This window comes from Pinus tabuliformis, chromosome 2_2 (genome assembly GCF_031772625.1).
Source record: "Pinus tabuliformis cultivar Carrire ecotype Pingquan chromosome 2_2, CPIR1, whole genome shotgun sequence".
In the NCBI taxonomy this organism is placed as follows: Eukaryota; Viridiplantae; Streptophyta; class Pinopsida; order Pinales; family Pinaceae; genus Pinus; species Pinus tabuliformis.
In genome coordinates this window covers 497228994-497247535 of record NC_142300.1, presented here as the reverse complement: position 1 = coordinate 497247535, position 18542 = coordinate 497228994, and positions in this window count along the sequence as shown.

Genomic DNA, 18542 nt, shown 5'->3' with positions numbered 1-18542 from the left:
TATGACCAAATCTTCTATGCCAGAGTTCACATGGGCTAGTTTCAATGTGAACCAAAGCTTGAGCTAGAGGATATATAAACATGTAAAGTCTTCCTTCTCAAATACTAATTACTCTAGCATTCTCTACGCTTGAGTTTTTACTCCATACAACAAATTTTCCATTAATTAAAGCTACTCTATCACCCTTATCTTCTAGACTTGAAATGGAAAGTAATTTCTTATGAAAATCTGGAACAAATAGGATGTTGTTGAGGTGAATGTTGCTTGCATTCTCCAGCTCTTTAGAGGTTGATCCAATTCCTCTCATGGGATAGCTTTTGTTATCTCCAAGTTCCATTAAATAAGAATATTTTTCCTTTGATAGGTATTCAATTGTTTGTGATGACTAGTCATCTGTCTAGATACGCCACTATCAATTACCCTAATTCTCTCGTCTTGGAATGTGTCAGTGATGTTACAGGGAAAAGTGTCTATATAGAACTGCTCTATCCCACTAAGGTGTGACAGCTGCCTTAGAAACAAACAGAGAAAAGCTACTTTTTTTTTTCCTTTATGAATTATAGATAGAGAGGAACAGAAATACCAACCTCTGTCTTGCGCTGATCCTTCGATTCAATCCCTCTCTTCTTTGATAGTCCTCAGCTACCTGCTCCCTTGCACGCCCAGCTTCACGAAGTACCTGTAAGATCACAGAAGCATAGCACTATACAAAGACATGGATCTATAATCATAAACAATCTAGGATCAGATGTAAATTGACCATACAAATGTAGCAAGCATCAATGACACAAAAGCATGGAGGAAAACTCAAATATCTTTTATTGATAAACAAGAAAAGATCCAGGAGGAGTTGCAACCAGTTGTTCTGACCCAGCATCAACCTCCCAACAAAGAAGCCCCTCTTCACCTCAAACAAAGCATAGATCACCCAAGAATCTGATGTTTGTCTAAAAAAACCAACAACAATTCCTTACAATATGCAAAATTCCAGCCTCTGGATCTCTGGGATGAGGGATCCATATATAGATATCTGTAATGGGGATGAGTCAGCTTGTCATTTGATTAGTGTCTTCTCTCTGATAGTTCTTGCTTCCACTTGGAGACTGATGGTCTCTTAGTCATCCTTGGTCGAATTCAGTGAGGCAAGTGTCACAGGAGAAGATTCTGGAAGCTTCCATTGCCTCTCCACCTCACGGAATGACACTGCCATTTGTCATTTCTCGCCCATCACACCCTACAGAAGGGACTTTTGAAATGCAACGCACCCTCGCAGTGTATCTAGGTGAGATGCAATGCACTTAGCCAGTGGAGTAGCTGCAATGATCCTGTTTTGACCAATTCTGAGTAGTTTCTCATGGAGAACTTCTGGGAGAAGCTGTAATCTGTTGACCTTGTTCCTTTAGGGGTTAGAACAACACTTTTAGGGACTTATGAGCCCTTGGTTTATGGACATTTCATGCTTGGGCTTGTAGGGCACAAAAATGTCTATAACAGTTGCCCCCTAAAGTATGAGGCCGTTAACCTTTTGGTGTCGGGTGAAATGCTTTATTATGAGGATTCGAAGTTCTTTCAATGCTGGGAGGAGACCTGTAATAAGATACAATACAATACATTATCTTCATAATATTTTCATGATCTAGCTGAGGTGGGAATTCCCATGCTCAGCTTTATAAATTCATTTTCATGTACATAGGACAGACAATCGTCTGAGTGTAGACTGATGATTCTGATAGAGCCATCATCCTTTTGGTAGGATGATTATCTGTGCTGCAATGATGTACATTTAATGTTTTTATTTCCCTGAATATATATCGCAGCCCGGATGGATGAAACTAGATCTGGGGTCTTCAATCTCGTCTGATCTTCACTCGAAGTACAAGTCGATCCATGTGAGAAATGTTCTGAAGTCGAACATGGAAAGACATCGCTTGATTACCAGTCAATGATGTAAACTGTTAACAAGCGCGAGAGGAATCACCGATAATGATAATGACCCTCAAGGTACTACAGTACAATTCACGTGTTGTGAATAAAGGACTTGGTGTCGAACACCACGCAAAATATTCCTGTCGAAGGCCATTGATGTAAACCTGTCGCCGGAAGTGAGAAACTTGTCATTGAGGCATGCAAGCTTCAAAGTACTGAATGGGGTGTTCCTAGATCAACTTCTTGGATAATGAGCTGATGTCGACAAGAAGTGATCCTTCACAGGAGGGCCTTAATGAATCCCACATCAATGACACGGAACAAAGCAAATGATTTTAATGGAGGTGAAAACGATCTGGTGATATAAGGTTCAGGGTGGTGGTCATGAAAGAATGGAGTATAATGTATGGTAGTGGGTGAGACACAGGTGAACCCTCTGAATGAGTTCTCTTGAACATATCGGCGACACTGATGTGATGGATCGGTAGCATTAACCCAAAATATGGATGTTATGGCGTGACCATGGTGATGTGACCGGTGAATGAAACAACCCAACCCGACTCGGACACGGAGCGGAAGTGTCATGTTCAAAAGCGACTTGCTACCAACAAAGTTTCTTTGATTTTTCTTCCCAATTTTTCCCCAGTCATTGTTGACCAGTACCTCTTTATTTTTTTCAAGCTTGAGGAGGATAACATATGCTTGTTCTATAATTTTCCCCTCAGGCAAACCCATCGCTATGTTTTAACGAGCCTAGCGATAGTGAAACTCATTCTCGTCTATAGACAAGTTTGTCGCTATTAATCTTTTTAACGAGTTTAATGACAAAGATAACTCAGTCCTTTTCAATTTTAGAGAGTCTGAAAAGGAACGTAAAGGTAACTCCAAAATTCCTTTTTCGACATCTAATCCCTTAAGTCCGAAAAATTATAAAACAATACAGAAGGGATGAATTTTCGATACTTTTAACGAGCCGAACAAAACAAGCGCTCGATCTTTTTGTGTAATAATCCCTCAGGTCCAAAAAGATTAAAATCTAGAGGAGGGATAACACTTCCTATCCCTTTAACGAGCTGGAGAGGCCAATGGCTCGGCCATCTTTTCATATTTTACGACTCAGTTGAAAAGAGCTTAAAGGAGAGTCGTCTTTTGAGGAACGAGTGATAAAACGAGTAGCAGATGATTCCAGGTAAGGTTTGTAATTCTCCAATCACGGCAGTGTCACAAGGATGGCTAGTGAAATCAGTCTTCGCAGCTGTTCCTCAAAATGGTAAACAATCAAATGGAGGTGAATGATCGGCTAATGAAAAAGTGGAGGTGACGGTGCAAACATGACCAAGGCTTTAATGGCTGAAGTACTACATTCACGATGGTTATTTACCGGGGAATAGTTCATTTGTTAATGAGCTTAAACGCAGGTGGAAACATTTGCTCATGTCTTATGTTTATTTTTTAACGAGCTTGAACTATGTGCTAAAACTGCTCGATTAATCCAGTCGTGTGATAAGAATGTCTCATATAAAAATGGAAACTTTTAGAGATTTTCCCCACATCCTTTCTTTATGCAAGTTAGGAAACGACCAATCCTACGAGTTTAAAGGGTTAGAGGTCCTATAAATTTAAAAAATAAATAGCCGCTCTTCGCTTGCACTCCAAAAGGTTTGCATGCCTCCAGGTATAAAATAGAGTTTCAAGGTTACCCCTTCTTTAGTCCGTTAAAACATTTGTTTTACCAAGAGAGGCCTACCTCTTACAGGTTACCCAAAGATTGCTCTATTTACAGGGAAAACAAAACACTTCTTCGGCGATGTCTATCGAAACAAAGAAAGGTGAGCGGCGATGCCCGCCAACTCACATAACTTTGACAGGAGAATCTTGTTCCAGAATAACCCCCTCTTCCAATCACGGACGGGGGTACAGACTAGTCATATTCTTTCGCGGAAACCTACCTTATACCCGGAATTTTCCTGCCGAACCAGACCAGGGTGCATGCCCCATAGGTTTCAGTCATGTCCCCCCGAATCACTCACGCTCATCGGGTGGACGGACTGGAGATTGAGACATTTCTTACGTGAAAAGACCATTTAGGGATGGTACATGACTATTTGCTATGCATGATCTGGGAAATGAAAGCTGGTCTATGATCTTGACCACTCTTCCTTCGTGCGGAAAACACATCACTCTAAAGAGCGATGAGACAATGGCTCTCATGCAATAAATATAGTCTCGTCCGAGGAGTAGATTGTAATCTAGGGGTCCTTGAACTACCATCACGTTCATGTGAACGGTTTTCCCTCTCAATTTTATGGGCACATTGGGAAGGATCCCTAACGGTCGACTGGTTCCTTTATCAAAGTCTGTCAGATTTCTCATCTCAGGCAAAAGCGATGGTGAACCAAGCGCTTTCTAAGTAGTTGAGGAAAGGATACTCACAGAAGCCCCCTCATCTATGATGGTACCAGCCATAACCATTCTATATATTTGAACAATAATTCAGAATGGTACACTAGCTAGTAAACGGGGTCTGCCTTGTTATTCCAGTCGAAGGAGACAACTAGGTTGCTTGGAGGTGGGACCGAATAGACGGCCGGGTACGACTCTGACGAACTTTCTTCCTGCGGAAAGGAACGGGTAAATTGCCCCCATGTTTGTTGGAGTCTATGCTTATGAAAAGAATTTGGACGGTGTCATCCTTGTTCTCTTCAGTGATTGTATCATCTGAAGATGGAACCTCTGAAGGCAAAACCGGGTCAACTGCTGCCTCGACCTTTTGACTTTTGTCTGGTATGGATTCAGATGGTTTATCTTCAATGATAGATGCTTCAGCCGACCACCTGAGTGGGCCAGCCAAATTTTCAACTGGTGACGGACTTGGCAAGAGTTTTCTATATCCAGGAGGAAGTCGTAACGGTGAAACCGGACGATCATCAAAAACTCTTTTAGCCTCATCTAAGAAGGGACAATGGTGGATGGCGTGATCGCCTTCGCACAGTTTACAAGGAAATCTATATTTTCCTTTTTGTCCTGGGGCTTCACTTTCACTAGTTGACGGTGTGTTTTCAACATGATCATCAGAGGTTGATGAAACCGGGTTGTGCAAACGAGGAGACCAGTCCCTTAAGATCTGAGGGATGCAAGGACAATCTCTGTGATAGTGGTCTCGCTTGCAAATGACACATGGCGATTTAGGCTTGGTCGGTGTAGTGTGTGGATTTTCGTTAGACGATACTCGTTTTCCGCCATTCGCTTTTGGCTCCTTCTTCTTCTTCTCTTTCTTCTTCTTTTCCTTCTTCTCCTTAGGAACTTGACTTTTGGCTTTACCAGCCCCATCAAGCGAAGAGGAAGGAGGAGAGGAAGAATTAGAGGAAGTAGAAGGTTGGTGGGTAACTCTGGACTTGTCTAATTGCTGATTCGATTGTTCAGGAATAGTGGTGTTCTGAACGACAGAGGTTGAGAAGAGCCATACAGGCAAACCAATTGTCAGTCCTGGAAGCGACAATGTAGCCATATGGGGTGCACCAACATCTCCCCAAGAGGAGAAGGGACTAGGATTTCCTCCAAGGGGAATTCCTTGGTTGGTGGACTCCATTTTCTCAACTCAAGATCAACACGGGAAAGGGTAATGAATATTCCGTTTAAAATAAATTTTAGACGCTTTGACACAACTTATTTTTTCAGTTTCTAAGAGTCGAGAAAAAACAAAAGATGACTCTAGTCGCCTTCGATTTTTAATGAGCCTGAAGTGACAAGTGCTCAGATGGACCTTTTCCGTTAAGGAGTTTGAAAAGGAATGAAAGGGACTACTCTGGAAATCTAGGTAGAGGGATTACCAAACCAATCGCAAAACTGCAGAATAATTTTTACGGTACGGCAGTCAATCTTCTCGAATGCTGTGTTCAGTGCATTGAGATCGATAGGGCGGCAAACACGACTTCCTATGGATAAAGGATTTAAGCCTATAGTGGTCTCCCAAAATATACTCGACGGTACGTGGGAGCACAAGTCCGTACTGGCACTTATCGTCTCAAAACGGAGGAATCACCCAACCATCAGTGAGAACAACAGTTACCAGGCTTTACAACGCCGGAATACGTCTCTAGCCTAGACCTCTAAATGTTGTGCGTTAAGTTCCAAAGCGTTGTTAGATTCATTGAATTTATTTTAAGTTGATCTTGTTTATGAAGTTTGCCTTTCGGGTTCACCACGAGATGTAGATGTAATTCCTAAAATGCAATCTAAGATGATAAACAAACTTTTTATCTCTTTTATGTAATGAAAATCCTAGCTACTAGGGAAAAGAAAGACAGAATCTTTTCACAAAGAGCAAAGAGCACACTGTAAATGCACTTTCCTAAATCAAGCCAAACAAACTGTCTATATGCAAATGCACATGCATGTATTTGTTTTTGGACTTTCTTAGTATATGGATGCTAAAAAGAAAGTTGATGCACAAATCTGAATTTCTTTTCAATCGACAAATATAAACAAGCTTCTTTTCGAAATAAAAACTGGAGACGATTACGACACCTTACGATTTTGAAATGAATACTCGTTCTTGACACTAGAAAATTACAAATTCAGACCAAAAGCAATAGTAACAGGATAATCGACCATCAACAGCAATCAAACTTTTTCCTACGATCGAAATCGACACTTGCGACAATTTCAAATCAAAGGACGATAGTACGATTATGCTACTTTTGCAAAGGAGAACTGTAAATGACTCAACAAACACACAAAAACATCTACAGTTCTTTTGTACAAAGGAGGTAGAATAACAGCAAGGAAAAGGAGTTTCAAACAGACATATACTGATCACAGGCAGCAAAATTTAGGAATAGAACTGGAAAGAATGAAGCACAGAAGCCACAGCTGCACAGAGCTAGTCTGATCAGCGCACCTGTAACACAAAGAATCTGAAATGCAGCACAAGTTGTCCACTCGGGAAGTGCGCTGAAATTCAGAATCTCTGAACAGTACCTGCGCTGGGCCAGAAACGAGACTCTGTTCGGATTTCGGGTCACAGTTTGCAGTTCAGTTCTTGGGTTTTGGCCGAGTAAAAAGCAATCAGTAAAGCAACAATCAGGGGTAGATCTAAGGAGTATCTAAGAGCTATCACAAGGGCAATAAGATAGTTTGTGAATCAGCTGTTTAAATCATAAACAGATCCAGTGAATGGATTGAAGTAGCAGTTATCTACTTTACATTTGTTATGGAAAATGCATTTCGAATGCTACTTGTAAGTTTATGAAACAAACAACAAAGAATGATAAACAAACAAACTAATTACTCCCCAGTGGAGTCGCCATTTTGTTACACGGAAAAGTGTCTATATAGAACTGCTCTATCCCACTAAGGTGTGACAGCTGCCTTAGAAACAAACAGAGAAAAGCTACTTTTGTTTTTCCTTTATGAATTATAGATAGAGAGGAACAGAAAGACCAACCTATGTCTTGCGCTAATCCTTCGATTCGATCCCTCTCTTCTTTAATAGTCCTCAGCTACCTGCTCCCTTGCACGCCCAGCTTCAGGAAGTACCTGTAAGCTCACAGAAGCATAGCACTATACAAAGACATGGATCTATAATCATAAACAATCTAGGATCAGATGTAAATTGACCATACAAATGTAGGAAGCATCAATGACAGAAAAGCATGGAGGAAAACTCAAATAGCTTTTATTGATAAACAAGAAAAGATCCAGGAGGAGTTACAACCAGTTGTTCTGACCCAACATCAACCTCCCAGCAAAGAAGCCCCTCTTCACCTCAAACAAAGCATAGATCACCCAATAATCTGATGTTTGTCTCAAAAAACCAACAACAATTCCTTACAATATGCAAAATTCCAGCCTCTGGATCTCTGGGATGAGGGATCCATATATAGATATCTGTAAGGGGGATGAGTCAGCTTGTGATTTGATTAGTGTCTTCTCTCTGATAGTTCTTGCTTCCACTTGGAGACTGAGGGTCTCTTACTCATCCTTGGTCGAATTCAGTGAGGCAAGTGTCATAGGAGAAGATTCTGGAAGCTTCCATTGCCTCTCCACCTCACGGAATGACACTGCCATTTGTCATTTCTCGCCCATCGCACCCTACAGAAGGGACTTTTGAAATGCAACACACCCTCACAGTGTATCTAGGTGCGATGCAACGCACTTAGCCAGTGGAGCAGCTGCAATGATCCTGTTTTGACCAATTCTGAGTAGTTTCTCATGGAGAACTTCTGGGAGAAGCTGTAATCTGTTGACCTTGTTCCTTTAGGGGTTAGAACAACACTTTTAGGGACTTAGGAGCCCTTGGTTTATGGACATTTCATGCTTGGGGTTGTAGGGCACAAAAATGTCTATAACAAGTGAGTGCTGAGAAGAGACCTTCATATTTTGATGTGATCACTTCCTCATTTGTAGTGAATATGAGATTCCATGTTTCCTTGATGCTTTTATTGATACATCTTTCTACCTTTGAACACCTTTTGATGAGCAACTTCAATGTAGTGGAGATATTCATAATGCCCTTATCTAACCTTAGCTTTGAAACCATGTTGAGAATTCTACAGGGAAATGATTATGATTAATTCTCTTTTACTTGATAACTTCTTGTGATGTCATTTTACTTATTATATTTATTTCTTATTAGTATGTGTGTGTATCATAAAACACCTACCAAAACAAGAAGAGAAGGAACATAGGATATATGTTGTAAGCCAGGGCCAAAACCTCTCCTCTTGAGAGGAAAACCCATAAATATCTTCTCTTCCTTATACATTCTTCAATTGATGAATTGCATGACTTTAGGAATGAGACCAATACCCTCCAAGATAAATACCAACCTCTTCGGATGATGTCTTATCTTCAATCTAGTTAAACCCAGTCAAATCTCTTCCACTTGCACTTCTTCGATCTCCTGCTGCAAGATTTTCAACCTCCTACTGCATATCTAAAATTTCGGCCTCCCTACAGTTGCAGTTTCCCACATGTGAGCTTCGATCTTCCTGTAAAGCATTCCCTTAACCTTTTCTTTCCTTTTCTTGACTTCTGTAGCTTGAGGATGACCCTTGGTGACCTTTGATTGACCTATTTATCTCCTTTTCTCCAAGATCAAACTTGAAGATAGAAACCCTAGGTCTATTGTACAAACCCTAATATTCCTTTAGCATGTGTGAGAGAAAATAAACCAAACAATGATCTTGTTTATCCTCTTCCTTCTTTGTTGCTTTCTCCTTCTTCTTCCTTTGCTAGAATGAGTGGTGAGTGAATGTGCTTCATGTAGGATGTTGGTTTCCCAAATTGCTCTATTTTTACCCTATTCCCATGAGCCTTAACCTCTATTGTATCTCTATTTAACCCTCTCATTCTTGCACTAGTCCAAGATAATCATCTATTCCTACATATACTTCATATTTCATAATTAAGATTTATTAAGTGCTTTGTTAATTACTTTACATAAATTTCATGCCTTTTAGTATCTCTTGTAACTTATGTTTAATTTTCCTAAAAGTAATTGAAGAACTAAGTGTTAATCATTAGTTAGCGTGAACATTGTAGGCAGCTTCCTACACCGCCAACAATGTTTCTCCGTGATCTCTGTGATATTTCAAATCCTTCCATGTGGGTGTTTTTTATCCATGACTCCTAGTTCAGTTGTGGACTGTCTGAGGTTGGATATTGGTGGCATATAATTAGGGATACTTGCCAAGAATATGTTCTACAGCCAACAAAGTTTGTGCTTTATTATAACCATTAGCCAGTTTTGCAATGTTGTTTGTTAGTCCGTTTGGCCGAAAGGCTTGAATAGGAAATGACTGTAATTAGAAGAATATGGCTAAGGCCAAGAGGCTGTATATAATGTAGACTATAGGTAGAGCCAAGCTAGCGATCTGTAAGTCTGTAATTTCATTCACTTTGTAATTTTGTATCGCCCTCGGTTCTGGGCTGGACTCTTATTATCACTTATATTTGTTGATCAAGTTTAATACAAGGAACGCACCATGTTTTCTTTTTTTTGGGTCAAGTAAGAGTGGAGCCTTCAATTAACCGATAAAAAGATTACATATGGTACACGTCTTTACAAGTGTAAAGACCAACAAAAGACAGACCCGTTGATGATTATCAGTCAACAGGGTCAACAAAACCTAAAACCTTACATATAAAGCTTACACATAAACCTCTGACCTTTATACAACCTGATAGCCATTTGATAAGAACCCCACTGATCCGACGGTCCTTAAAGAAATATCATCGGAAACTTACGCGACCCTTACCCGCTTTACGGAGCCAACAAAGAAAATAAACTATTAGTGTATAAAACTTCGGGTCTGCTCTTAGACTTATCCTCCTCCCATTTTGAAACCTAATATCCTTTCGATCAAGATCTCGTATGATCCGAAGGTCCTTAATGATATTTCCCCGAAACATGCATGACTCTTACCCACTTCATAGATCCGAAAAGGATTATAAGCGATTGGTCTAGAAAAATTCAGGTCTGTTCTAAGACTTAACCTCCAATCACTTTTAAAACCTGATATCCATACAATCAAGCCCCTTTTGATCTGACAGTCCTCAATGATATCGGATCAGAAACTAGCGCGACCTTTACCTGCTTTACGAAGCCGATAAAGACTATAAACCACTAATCTATAAATCTTCGGGTCCGCTTGTATACTTAACCTCTGATCACTTTCCAACCTGATAGCCATTCGATAATGAAGGCCATCAAAACCTATGGTCGGTGGCCCTTCAACTAGCTCGTTATTTACCATGTACTCCTCCCCTGTAGTTAGCTCTGACTTAAGCATTGTTTTTGGGATCGACGGTTAGGATTGATTCCTACTTCCACTCTCTCTTACTTTCACTAGTCTTCCTCCTGCTCATTACTAATGGTCTAGAAGTGCTCCATGTATTTGGCCACCTGTGGTTGACAATCATTAGGAAATTTAACCAAGGGTTTTGAATCCCAAGCTTACCTATTATAACTTTTGTTACAAAGCACTCCTTCATTCGCTGGATGATTAGCTAACATATTGGATTTTCTTCGCACATGAATCAAGATGACAGTTCTCAGGGTTCACAAGTGGGAATGAATACGCTGAAAGACATGCGATAGCCTCCAATGTTTCAATAATTTTCAGGGTGTCGTTCCATTATGTATCTTCTTGGCCACATTAATTACCAATTCAGAGTCTGCTTCAATGATGGTGTTGTGTAAATTTGACTCGATCAGGATTTCCAGGCACTGCTCTAAGGTCATGAGCTCCGCCATGTTATTAGTGGCAGTCCCCAAATGACTATGAAAGATATCCTTTATATGGACATGCTCATCTCTTATGACCCTGCCAAATCCAGCCATCCCTGGGTTGCCCTTAGAGGCTTCATCTATATTGATTTTCCAAAAACCATGAGGAGGAGGCTGCCAGATATCTTTACCAGCAGTTGTTTGGCTCACACCCTTGATTATTCCCTGGGGAACCAGTGAATGGAGACCCGACTACAGTAGTATGCGAGCATCCTCAGGCAAAGGAGGGTTCTCAGGAAGTTTCCACATAAGGGCTCCAACTGTGTCTTTGAGCTGTCGTAATATTTGGGTAATGATGTTCTGGGTCGAGCCTATTTTGTTCTTGAAAATCCTACCATTGCGTTATTTCCAGACATCCCAGATAATAAAGCCTAGAACCAGAGTCCAAGCTTTGTTGATGATTTCATTGCCTGAGAAGTCTTTCCTCCAATTCTTCAAATTGTTGGTGATGTTGAGTCTGTCCCTGTCAATTTGCTTGAAGACTAAGGCCACCCAATCCCACAAGGTAGAGGTGAATGGGCAGAGGTTGAGTAAGTGTTCCATCGTCTACTCTTATAAACCACATAGATGGCATTTGGATGGACCAACAAATCCCCTTTTCAAAATATTCTCCCAAGTTAGAATTTTCTTTTGTTGAACCAACCACATAAACAAATTGATTTTCATCGAATGCGGGTTTTGCCAAAGGCCCTTCCATACCTAATTAGGGTTTTGATAATCAAACCCTAGGGCCATTCATTTAGCTTCTTTGAGGTTAAAGGTGCCTTCATTGTTTCTTCCCCATATTAGATGGTCAGATGAGGATGACACCAAAATCTTCCTCTGTTCCAAGTCAAGAGCAAGAGAAACCACCTGGGCCTTCAAAGGACTCTCTTCACTATAACCCAAATCCTTCCATATTATCCATTTACCATTGTTCCTTACCTGATCCCAGAAGCCAGTTACCATAATTAAACCTTTATTGTCAGTGTCATTCTTGAGAGTGGTTAGTTCTTCCCTAAACAAATTTGGTTCATGCTGCCAATTATCCTCCCAAAACTGTGTTAAGTTCCCAGCTCGGATCTCCTAGAAACTATGCTACTGGACAATCGCTCTATTCTCGTAAGCAACGTTCCAAATGTGGGAGCCCTTGACGAGCCCTGACATTCGGATATGATCCCTCTCTTGCCAATTATTTGAATATTTTTGTTTCCAAAGCTCGGCCCAAGGGGTTGTTGATTCCTTAAGCCACCTCCACCAAATTTTTGCTCCAAAAACTCTGCTGAGGGTTTCAGGGTCATGGAGCCCCAAACCACCATGGGCCTTAGGTTTGTAGAGATTCTCCCAAGCTACCAAATCCCACTTCTTTTTCTCTTCCCCTTTTCCCCAAAGAAAATCTTGTTGAATACTCCTGATCTGTTGCATAACTCCTTTAGGAGCACAAAGAGCTAAAAACATGAAAATGGGAATAGTCTGTAAGATAGCCTTTGTAAGCACAAGAAGCCCCACCAAATTCAAAGACTTGCATGTCCATTTCCTGACCTTCTCCTGAAGTTTATTTGTTACTGGCTCCCACACTCCCTTGCTTAGATTTTTGTCCATAACAGGCATTCCAAGGTACTTGGAAGGTAATTGATCCCTTTGAAACCCAAGAATTCTAGTGAGGTTCCTCTTAATAGAAATGTTAGTGTTAAAAAAGAAAATATTTGATTTGTCAAGGCTTACCTCTGTACCAATGCCCATAGCAAAGTCGTTCAGGATTTGTTTGAAAGCTCTGGCTTCCTTGACCATGGGAATACCGTGCAGCATTGTTTCATCCACGAATTGTTGATTAGTAGAAGCAGCACCATCTGGGGTAAGTTTCAGACCCTAGATTCTTCCTTTAGTATTTTCCATTTTGATCCCTCTGCTTAGCCCTTCCATCATGAGAACAAAGAGGAAGGAGGAGAGCATATCCCCTTGTCTGAGACCCCTAGAAGGCATAAAGGTTCTGGAGGGAGAGCCATCAAGTAGGATGGAGAAACTAGCCGTGGATACAAGGGTCATAACCCATCTTATCCAATTGTGATTGAAGCCATAAGCTCTTAGCACTGCCTTGATGTAAGGCCAGCTTAGTTTATCATAAGATTTTGCTAGGTCACGTTGTATGATCATACCAGCTTGCTTATTTCTCTTAAGAGAGCGTACCGCTTTGTGAGCTTGTATGATGTTATTGAGAATTTATCTTCCTTCCACAAAACCAGTTTGCTCCTTTGAGACAAGAGCTGGAAGAAGGGTCTTGAGTCTGTTAGTGATCACTTTGGAAATAATTTTGTACACCACATTACATAAAGCTATGGGTCTGAATCTATCCGATGTCATAGCTTTTTCCTGCTTAGGAATCAAAGCTATGAAAGAGGCATTAAGAGCCTTCAAAACCGTTTTGGATCTTCTAGAGTATTCCACAACATCAAGGATATCTTGTTTTACTATTTTCCAGCAATCTTTGAAGAAGTCCACATTGAACCCATCCGGGCTAGGAGCTTTCCCATTTTTCATCTCATTGATAACTTCACTGACCTCCTCTTCAGACACTAGCCTATTAAGATTGTGGTTGTCTTCCCTGGTAACAAGCTTAGGAATGTACTTTGTGAATTTGTTAATGAACTGAGATATGTCGACGAGAGGCTCCTCTGTTATGCTAAGGAAGTGTTGAACTAGGACAGATTCCATTTCTTTGTGAGAGACGAGCTCTTTCCCATGTGAATCTTTAAGTTTTGAAATTCTGTTATGTGACCTGTGATCCAAGGTTGATTTATGAAAAAACCTTGTGTTTCTTTCTCCTTCTTTAATCCACTGCACCCTCGATTTATGTCTCCAGAAAATCTCCTATTGCATGCATCGATCTTCCCATTCGTTCTAAAGAGATTCACCTTGAGTTTTCCATTCCTCGATAAAACCTTCTGTGATGATGATCTGATTAATCCCCTGGAGTTTCTACTCAACTTCTCTTTTGGCTTTAAAAATATTACCAAACTATTTTTTGTTCCACTCTTTAAGCCTAGATTTGATGTGTTTAAGTCTCTGTTGTAACATGAACATTTTAGTGCCTTGAACAGGCATATCTTCCATCCACCATTTGTCAATATTGCTGGTAAAGTCAAGGTGAGGGAGCCAGAAATTTTCAAACCTAAAATTTTTGTTCCTCGGTGTACCCATAAAAGTAGCTTCAAGCTAGATAGGCTAGTGGTCCGAGCCTCCAAAGGGAAGGATTAAAGCTTCCATATCAAGGCCTGTGAGAAGGAGGTCCTCTGAGATTATGAATCTATCTAGTTTAGAGGTGACTTGAGAAGCGCATCCCCTCTTATTGTTCCAAGTAAAAGTGTCATTTCTTGTTTCAGTGTCCACTAGCCCCATGTTATTTATGAAGTTTTGGAAGGAAATGGAGTCTCTGCCTAGTTTTCTCGTACCGCCTTTTTTCTCTATAAGAGATTTGATAATATTGAAATCCCCTGCCAGAATCCAGGGCATATCAGGATATCTCTCTCTCAGCTCCTCAAGGGAGGTGAGATGCTTGAGTTTGTCTTCTAGTTTTTGAGGACCATAGACGTTTGTGATCATGTAGATCTCCTTATCTCCCAAACGTTGAATCACCAGCGATAGATAGTTCCTAGAAGCTTCAGCATCCAAGATTCCAAGTTTCTGAGGATCCCATAGCGTAAGAATCCCCCCCCCCCCGGAAAATTTGTCTACTGTATCTCTATGATCTTTTCCATCGAACATTTTGTTTCCTGAATAAAAACCATATCTGGTTTTTCTTCTTTTATTCTACTGCTAAGATTTCTTTATTTCCTTTTACTTCCTAGACCCCTAATGTTCCAGGTTGTAAGCTTCATTAAGAAAGTTTTGTAAAGGAGTAACTGGTAAGATCTCTCATTTTACTTGAGTTAATCATAAGTTTCCCACATTCGGTCAGCAACTCATTCTGTCTTTTTCTTCCTCTTTTCCTACCCAGGTTCTTGGAAGAATGCATCGGTGTATCCTCCATTGTTTTCACCCCTCTATTCTCCTAGCTATCATGGTTTCTTTTGACTCCAGAACCCTTTGATTGTGATCTCTAGAGGAAGAGATGTTGAACCCTGTCAAACTCCTCTTTTGGCAGAGAGTCTACCCCTTTGGTGATTCCCTACTCCAGAAACTTTTGTAGATCTAAATTCTCCCTCTCTAGAATCTCCTGCAATTCATGGTCCTCCATTCTAGCCTCACTTGGGGTCATCTCATGGTCCCTACTGAGCTCCATAATCCTCGATAGATCATCCTTTTGTTGGCTATTATCTGGTATATCCTCCATGTTAGCATCCCTTTCCTTCTCAGTGGGATTATTATCCGATTCTTAGTTTGTCTCATTGTTTCCAACTTCTTCTTCTAAGATCTTGAAACTATTGTGGTTTAGTTGTCTATCCTCATTAATTTTCTTTTGGTACCACTTGCCTCCTTTCCCTTTACCCCCAACCTTAGTAAAACCCTCGGGATCTTTGCTTGTAGTGTTTTTCATGATGCTCTCTAGTTTGTTCAATGGGCAGTCCCTGTATAGGTGCCCGTGTTCATGGCACTTAAAACACCTAAATGGGATGTGTTCATAGTCCACTACCTACACCCATTCTTCGTCATACAATTCTAAAATGATTGCATGCATAAGTTCCCAGATAAGTCCATTTCCACACATATCCAGGCGAAGGAAGTATATTTGCCTCTTAGAGTAGCATCTGAGATATTTATAAAATGCCCTAGCTTGTTGTTGATAGCCTTTAGAGACTCTGATAGCCAATAATCTAAAGGAAGGGAGTAAATTCTTATCCATATTGTTACCGATGTGAAGGTTTCTCGTTCTGGGACAAAGCTCATCACCTATGGTCGCATGTAAAGGCCTGCAACAACATAGAAATAGGGTCCTCCCTTGAACACTCTGTCTTTATCCTATAAGCTTGTGAACACCACCATGAAGAAGCCCTTGGAACCAAGGTGAACGTTAATTTCCCCCTTTGGTTCCCAGTGGTTCCTTATCCATGCTTGCAAAGCCTTCTCCGTCGACCAAATCCCCATAGATTTGCAGATAATCGTGTATTCTACCATGTGATCTTTGTGCACCTATAGCGTTGGGTCACTTAAAGCAACCCGAGGAATAATGGTCGACATGGGTTTACAGACCCCTGTTGTGCTAATAGGCGCAACTTTCTGATTACTATCCTCTGTCCTCTTCTCATTACTAACTTCCTCATGATTCTCTTCCTGTCCATAGATCTGATATTTTCTGGTTTTTCTGTGTTAATAGCCTCTGTTGCCACCTCTATTGGTTTCTTGAAGTGGTGTGATCTAGCTCCCTTGCTTCTGTCCACAGCCACTTAACTGTAGGAGGGAGCATAACTCCCTCCTCCACGTCCCGCCATGGTGACCAACGACAAAACCCTAACACAAAACCCTAGTTCAGATTGCAGAGCCCTCGTTCGTTCCAAATTCTCCAGACTATCGGATAAAATGAATACTCGAACGCACCATGTTTTCATCGCATTGTGTCTAACTTTTATTTTATGTGTGATTAAGTGCTGAATCATTTCGTTTCCTAAACGGGAAATGAGCTCATTGGCTAGGGCCCAGCCAACCCAGCTTGTTTACCCTTGTGCTTTCGCCATTTAAAAGGTTTGTGCGAACATTTATTCATTTGCAGTTGTGTGGCTTGGATGGTTCTTATGTTTATTTCAGAAGTTCTGAGTTAAATTCATTTCATAATCAAGTGTGAACAGATCCGTAGTTTGGAAGTTTAATTAAGTTTATTTCTTTCTTGCAATTTCTTTCCTGCAATTACTGTCCTGCAATTTCTTTCCTACAATTCTTTTCTTGCAATTTTTGTCTTAGTTTACTTCCACTCGGGTCATGTAGGAAGATTCTTCCTGTACTAGTGGATGTAGTTTCCTGCACTCTGGTTTATTCATTTACCTCATAGCAAGTGTTACGTTCCTTCTCCTGCTTATAATTTCATTTATTCCTGCAAGCAAAAAAAGTATTGTTAATTCAAGTAATCATTCTTAATGTTAAGAGTTATACTTCTAAAGGATCTAACAATGTTTATGTGAATTAAGGAAGAACGCTATTACAAACACCATACTTCACACTTTCATTTTATTACTTAAGAAAAAGGAATAGAAACATTATAAGTTAATTGCCGAAGTTAGTTTGATGCATGCAAATTACTTTGACTGCTGCTTTGATTATTCCGAACTTTTTTTTCTTTATGAATTTTACTTTCATTGCAAAGTTCAGTTAATTAAAGCATTCTTTTTCATGTGTAATTTATCTCAGAATCTAGCTTGCAATTGCAGTTCTTTTCAACGCATCTTTTAATTCTTTCGAAACTAAATTGGAAACTTTGGTGAAGGAAGCTATGTCTCGGGGCAAGGGTTGGTCTCTTGTCATAGGAACAGAGTTCTCTAAGCCTTGAGGCTTGGAGCACCTCCACAAAGACATAAATATTCATTAAATAAGGTAAAATATACTTTTTCACAGAAGTATTGTACCTGCACTAGTGCAAGCAGATTGCAATAGTACAAGAACAGTTTGCTTGGTGTAGAAGGAAAATCATTTGTGAAACATATCTTTGCAAGGGCCCACTTGTTAAGCTGTTAGCCATCTATACTGAAGATAAACATAGTATTTCATTTCAGCATTTAAGATTGCTTCTAGTTGTGTGAAAGTCCCTTTACTTGATTTCCTCGCAAATTATTCTTTTACATTCCAGCACTAGAATTGCTTTGGTGTTGATTACCTTTAAGATTGTTTTCTGTCTCATTCTACAACATTTCATTTAAGAAGTAGGATTAGGAATAGGAAAAGTTCATACCACTTCTGGCATTTCCTGTTCTTCGTCTCAAAGTTTATCAAACCCCCGGGTTGACAATTAAGTGTTGAGGAGTTTTCTGAAGTGCAATTCTTGCACCCAACATAGGAAAAGGTCTCTTCTATTTATAGGCTCCTTAAGGGTTGACATGGCTCTTCCTTTAATTCGACTTACCAGCTTCCAGGACGACTTGGTCTTGGATCGTATTCCAACACTTTTAAAGACAAAAATCATTTTCTTTACAATTTACAATGTGCCCAGTATGGTCTTCAACTTATGACAATGATCCTTTTGACTTCTCGACCTACGAGAAACCATAGAAGCACCCAATGGGTGCCTGACCTATAAAACAAAATACCTTGACCATGAAACCCATGCTCCAAATAATAATAATAAATTTCTTTCATTTTATAATTTACAAGAATAAAAAATACATTTCATACTTATGAAGACCGAACCTAGTTACACATTTTT